The sequence below is a fragment of the Vulpes vulpes genome, chromosome 2, assembly GCF_048418805.1.
Source record: "Vulpes vulpes isolate BD-2025 chromosome 2, VulVul3, whole genome shotgun sequence".
Classification (NCBI taxonomy): Eukaryota; Metazoa; Chordata; class Mammalia; order Carnivora; family Canidae; genus Vulpes; species Vulpes vulpes.
In genome coordinates, this window is record NC_132781.1 from 316,271 (window position 1) to 323,268 (window position 6,998).

Below are 6,998 nucleotides of genomic sequence, written 5' to 3' on the forward strand. Positions count from 1 at the left end.
TTATGCACGTGATTCCCAGCTGGCTTCCGTCTCGCGACTAAACCGGTGACTTGAGTCCTTTGCTCCCGGGATGCGGTCGTCCCACGGAGGGGATGGCAGGGCAGGGACCGGGAAGATGGGATATTCTGGGAGAGCGGAGGCCCAGCCCAGGGCCCGAGGCAGGACCGGAGCACGGGGAGGGCGGCCGGTCCACGCCCGGAGGCGCCCGGAGAGCCCGACGATCCACATCGCGGAGAGCCTCGTGCAGGCCGCGCGGACAGCAGGACCCGGGGGTTCGCCAGGGTCACGGGGCTGTCAGCTGCGCGCCCCCTTCCGCTGCAGACGGGCACGCTAAGCATTTCAGGGGGAGAGTTGTGCGTTGATCAGCTCAATTCAATTGATGCGGATCAATTCAGTTGATGTACGCGAACAGTAGTATATGTAAGTTGTGCACTCGAGTTCGCGCCCGAATTAAAACAATTAGCGGGGAGTGGGGACTGGCTGTCTCCCATTGGCTGGGCTGTGGCCGCCTCCCATTGGCTGGGCTGTGGCCGCCTCCCATTGGCTGATCCACGGCTGTCTCCTATTGGCTGGGCTGTTGCCAGGGCAGCAGAAAACCTTCCGTCCTGCACCTGGTTGCTAAAGTAGTACCACCTGCGAGGAGTCTCTCTCCCCGTGGGTCTGTAAGTGGTAACGGTGCTGGGCACCCAGCGGCCCCTGCCGGTCGCCTGACTCCATTTTGGTGAGACTTGCCTTGAATATTTTTCACAGCTTACTATGAAAGGTTAACTAAGCAGATTCTATAAAGAACCAAAAGAGGTTTTATAAATAAAAAACACTAATTAATTAAGTAATTACATCACCTACATTAAAATTAAAATGTAGAGCCTACTGGGCGGATTTAACAGCTTGGATGAGAGAATTAGCAAATCGGAAGATGTCGGAAGTCACGAAGAGGGGCTCCTGGCTGGCTGAATTGGTGAAGCATCTGCCTTCAGCTCAGGTCATGATCCCGGGGTCCTGGGGTCGAGCCCTCGTGGGGCTCCCAGCTCAGCACGGGGTCTGCTTCTCCCTCTCCCTCTGCCCCTTGTTCGTGCCCTCTATCTCAAATGAATAAATAAAATCTTTTTTTTTTTATTTTAAAGAAGTAATTAAGAATGTGGCACAAGGAGACAAAGAGGGAAATTGCAGGCAAGCTAGGAAACATGGAAAACAGTAGATATCTAGCTGCAGTTCCAGAAAAGGGGAAAGGAAGAGTCTATACTTGAACAGAAAATGACTGAGAATGTTCTAGAACTGACAAAATACACCAACTCTCAGATGCAAGTTCCCCCCAAATCTTAAGCTACATAGACTAAAATTTTATATGTAGGCAATAACAGTGAAATTGCAAGCCACCAAGGGCACATGAAATCCCTAATGTACCAGCAAGGAAAGTCAGATTGCTTGAAAAGATCTAACGTGTTTCCAGACGTTAATACTGGAGGCCAAAAGTAGTGGAATGATTGTCACCAAAGGAATATGACTGCCCTGGAGAAATACCTTTTCAAGAGTGAAAATGAAATAAAGACATTCTTCAGGAAGATGGTGCAGTAGGACACCCACATCAGTGTAATCAACCTAGAAAATAACCTCAAGACTGGCAGAGCAGACTCTCCACAGCTACACGGAGGGAAGCGGCCACAGAGCCGAGGGTAGGAAGGGCGGAGATGCGGTAGGGAGCCGAGCAGATGGAGGGACCGTCCTGGGCAGGGAGGGATGCAGGTGCTGGGAAGGGAGAGGGCCAGAACCTCACGCCAGCCACCCCGGGCACGGGAAGCCTGCATGGAAACCAGAGGGGCATAATTGCACAAGTTCATACAGTCTGTAGGGCTTAACACTTGAAACTTTAAGACATTACTCAGACTGAAGGCCATTTGCTTTTATTTCTAGTGGTGCAATTTTCTACCAGCAGACGCTGCCAAAGGAAAGTTTAAAAAAAAAAAAAAGATGCTTTTCAGCCAAAAGAAAAGTAATCACAGGTTGTAAAGCTGTAACGCAAGAAGGAGCAAAGAACAAAGAGAGTGGTACATAAATGAGAAACTCTAATTAAATAGGTCATACAAAATAGCAGTGAGCCATGTACGATAAAAAGAGAATTTGAAAAGCAATTGACTTTTAATTTTTTAAAGATTTTATTTATTTATTTGAGACAGAGAGAGAGAGAGAGCACAAGCAGTGGGGAAGGGACGAGCAGTCTTCCCGCTGAGCAGGGAGCCCGATGTGGGTCTTGATCTCAGGACCCTGAGATCATGACCTGAGCTGAAGGCAAACACTTAACTGACTGAGAAGCCCAGGTGCCCCAAGAGGGTAGATTTAAGCCAAACATATTGATAATTACATTAAGTATAAGTGAACAAAATAACCCAGTTGAGAAACTAAAAACATGACGCTTGAAAAAAGTAAAACACAACTGGTTATATGTTCTGTGTAAGAGTGAAAAGTAAATGGGCAGCCCAGGTGGCTCAGCAGTTTAGCGCTGCCTTCAGCCCAGGGCATGATCCTGGAGACTCAGGACTGAGTCCCACATCGGGCTCCCTGCATGGAGCCTGCTTCTCTCTCTGCCTTTCTCTCTCTGTGTTTCTCATGAATAAATAAATAAAATCTTTTTAAAAATTTTAAAAAGAGTCAAAAGTAGAGCATAAAAATAAGAAAAGATTGGGCACCTGGCTGGTTCAGTTGGAGGAGCATCTGACTCTTGATCTCAGGATCATAAGTTCAAGCCCCACATTGATTGTAGAGATTACTAAAAATAATGATAATAAACTTATTAAAAACAAGAAAAGTCAGATGAAGTACCATACTAGGTAAGCGAAAGTTATAAATATAACTACATTGGTATCAGACACATAGATTTTAAGGCAAGCACACCTCCACATCACACAGTTCCAGGGGTGTCAGCTTCACGGACCATGATATAAACTCCCTGCAGGGGTGCAACTCGCTGGACTGGGAAAATGCATTAGTGACAAAGGTGGTCGTTTCATAATGATGGAAGGTTTAACACAGAGAAGGAAAAACATTTTTTTTTAAGATTTATTTATTAAAAAAAAAAGGGGGGGATCCCTGGGTGGCGCAGCGGTTTGGCACCTGCATTTGGCCCAGGGCGCGATCCTGAAGACCCGGGATCGAATCCCACATCGGGCTCCCGGTGCATGGAGCCTGCTTCTCCCTCTGCCTATGTCTCTGCCTCTCTCTCTCTCTCTCTGTGTGTGACTATCATAAATAAATTTAAAAAAAAATAAAGATTTATTTATTTATTCAGAGAGAGCGAGAGAGAGGCAGAGACACAGGCAGAGGGAGAAGCAGGCTCCATGCAGGAAGCCCGATGCAGGACTCAATCCTGGGTCTCCAGGATCACACCCCGGGCTGCAGGCGGCGCCAAACCGCTGTGCCACCGGGGCTGCCCGGAAAAACATTTTTAAATATGGATATAGGGATCCCTGGGTGGCGCAGCGGTTTGGCGCCTGCCTTTGGCCCAGGGCGCGATCCTGGAGACCCGGGATCGAATCCCACGTCAGGCTCCCGGTGCATGGAGCCTGCTTCTCCCTCCGCCTGTGTCTCTGCCTCTCTCTCTCTCTCTCTGTGACTATCATAAATAAATAAATAATTAAAAAAAAAAATATGGATATAGCCTCACCCTGTGAGCTGGGCAGTGCACAACCTGCATAACAATGTTTGGTGCCTCTCCCTAAAATGAAAGACAAAACTATAACTCTTTCAGGAGAAAAAAAAAAAAAACTAAGAGAAGGATGTCTTAAGCAAGACGCAAAGCCTTAGCCATAAACTACATCAAAGTCATTAGAATGAAGACTTTCTTCTCACCAAAAGATAAGAGAATGAAAACACAAACCACAAAGTAGGAAAGGGCACTTTCAATACGTATAACTCACAAAGAATTAGAATCTCTATTTTTTAATCCCTAAAATGTAAAAACCTTCTACGGGGATGCCTGGGTGTCTCAGGATAAACCCAATAGAAATTCCTGGATATGGGGTGCCCGGGTAGTTCAGCAGTAGAGTATCTGCCTTCAGCTTAGGGTGTGACCTTGGGGTCCGGGGATCCAGTCCCACGTCGGGCTCCCCGCAGGGAGCCTGCTTCTCCCTCTGCCTGTGTCTCTGCCTCTCTCATGAATAAATAAATTAAATCTTTTTTTTAAAAAAGAAAGAAATTCCTGGATATGTGCACCAAAAGGATGTTTAGAGTAGAATGACTTATAATAGCGTAAAACATAAATCGCCTGGGGTGAACACATCTACAAGGACCCCCGAGAGTCATGACCTGTTTACTCCCCTCCCCTGAGTCCAGACAGAGCCTGTGACGTGTTTCTGACCAGGGGAATGTGGCCAAGGTCGTGGGATATCACTCTTGTGATCACGTTATATTATGTGACTCTGTATGAGCAGACCCGAGCGAGAGATTTTCCTGGTGTCCTTGCAGAAGGAAAAGGCTGGGTCTGAAACGTGGAGCAGGCACCTAGCTTCTGGGACGTGAACGTGGGTCCAGTCAGCAGCTGGTAAAAGGCCGGGGGTCCCGGGCTGACAGCCAGAAGGGAACAAATTCTGAAGCCAACAGTGTCCTGGGAAGCAGATTCTTCCCATCGAGCCTCCAGGTGAGAATCCAGCTCGGCCAACACTTGGCAGGTGTGCAATTCCCCGAGCAGGAGACCCGGTCACGCCGTGAGCCGTGGGAACCGTGACGTAGGTGGGCATGGCCTACCCTGCTAGGTCCTAGGCACGATCATGTTGATCTCATTAACTGAAGAAGGGATGAATAAAATTCAGGTTGTTCATCAACGGAATACAACCCAGCAATAACCTACAAAACCTGCAGTTGTATTCAGCAGCTGCACACGCCCTTTACCAAAAAGGAAAAACATGAAATAAGAGACACAGATTCCATTTTTCATAAAGTCACAACTCTGTAATTTAGGAATTCACATCTGGGCGGGAAGATAAAGTGAAGCCAGCCAGCGGTCACACCCGGTTTGAGCGCGGCCCTTTAACAGTGCCCTGCACCGGGTTAACAACAAAGTTAGTTTCGTCCAGTTCTGAGCCAGAAGCCCGAGGTCGAGCTGTCGTCGGGGTTGGCTCCTGGTGGGCCTGGCCTCGGGGCTCGCAGACCCCCCTGTGTGGCCCGTGTACTGCGCACCTGTCACCTGCCAAGCGGGCTGCGGCCTCTCTGGCCCGGGCTGCCCCCGGGGTGACCGCCCCCAGGTGACTGCCCCCGGGTGACCGCATTGCCCACCGGAAGCCCAGCTCCAAAGGCGGCGCAGGGTGGATTAGGCTGGGACCGTGGATGGGGAGCGGTGGACACAGTTCACAGAGGTGGTGGCGGAGCCGGATGCCGTTGGTGCCTTGACTGTGACCTCAGCTGCCACGGACCCCCGCGGCCAGCCTGAGCTTCTCCAGCTCCTGGGACCCTGAAGGGTCCCCCCGAGGGGGTGCACTCCCGTCACCTCCCCACCCTGTGGGGCTCCCTGGGTCATGCCCGGGTAAGGGCCTTGCACCTGCTTCTGGGGGAGGCCACCCCAGGGCAGTGGTTGGCCACGTAGTAGGGACGCTGTCGCACTGGGGAGGCGCCTGGACATATTGCATTTCCCGACCTGGGGTGAGTTATAACCTGACTGTTCACTTTAGGGTTATTGTTTTCTTTTAGGGAAAGAGAGCGCAATAGAGACAGCGAGAGCGAAGCAGGCTGGCAGCGGAGCAGGAGCCGGCGCGGGGCTCTAGCGGGTCAGGCGGGCGGGGGTCAGGAGGGCGGGCGGGGGGCGGGGTTTGAGAGCGGGCAGGACAGTGGGCGGGGTCTGGGCCGCGGGTGGGCGGGGTCTGGGAGGAGGGGGTGGGGCAGTGGGCGGGCGGAGTCTGAACGGGGCCTGTGGGCAGGGTTTGGGGGCGGGCGGGGCGGTGGGCGGGGTCTGGGCCGCGGGTGGGCGGGGTCTGGGAGGAGGGTGGGCAGCGAGTGGGCGGAGTCTGAGCTGGGCCGGTGGGCGGAGGTTTGAGGGTGGGCGGGGCAGGGGGCGGGGTCTGGGCCGCGGGTGGGCGGGGTCTGGGGGGAGGGGTGGGGCAGTGGGCGGGCGGAGTCTGAGCTGGGCCGGTGGGCGGGGTTCGCGGGTGGGCGGGGCAGTGGGCGGGGTCTCGGCGGAGCGAATGCACCTGGACACCTGCATCAAATGGATTGACTCTTGCACTTTCTGGAGCATCCATGAGGTTACGGTTTTGCCTAAAATAGGTTTTCTTTCTATGGCGGAAGAACAACTGGCACCTTGGCTGAGAATTCTTGGTGAGTCACCAGCAAGCACGCAGTCGGTGTGAAGCTCTGCTCAGCTGCTGGTTGCTATTTACTTCTTGTCAGCAGGGGAGAGAAATGAGAAGAGTTAATTGGTGTGTGCAAGTGCCTGGCTCTGGAGAAAATACGGTCAGTCCCTTTTTAGTTCCTCAGTCTATTTTTACCTAAGCATCAGAGAAAGAAACCTAAGAAACGCGTTTCCATAGTCAAATGGGATAAAAATATGTAGAGATTCTGCATCTCACCCAGAGATGGCAGGTATTCGTTCTCTCCTCCACCTCCCGTCGTAAGGCCCCTGGATGGAGCTCTGCGCAGTGTGACACCGACGCCCACTGTGGGGGACGAGCTCTGTGCTGCAGACACAGGACAGGTGCCTGGCCGGCCCACAATTAAACAGTCCCCACAGGACCCCGTGACTCCAGGCCGACACCAGAGACAGAAAAGCTTATACATCCACGCGGAAACCTGTACCCATATGTTCAAAGCAACTCTATTCTCAGAGCCAAAGCGTGGAAACAACCCAAATGTCCATCCACAGATTAACAAGCAAAATGTGGTCCCTCCACACAATGGAGTATTATTCAGCTTTAAAAAGGAAGGAGATTCTGACACCTGCCGCAACGTGGGTGAACAGTGCAGACATGCGCAGGGAAATAACCCAGTCACAAAAGGATGAATATTGCCTGATTCTA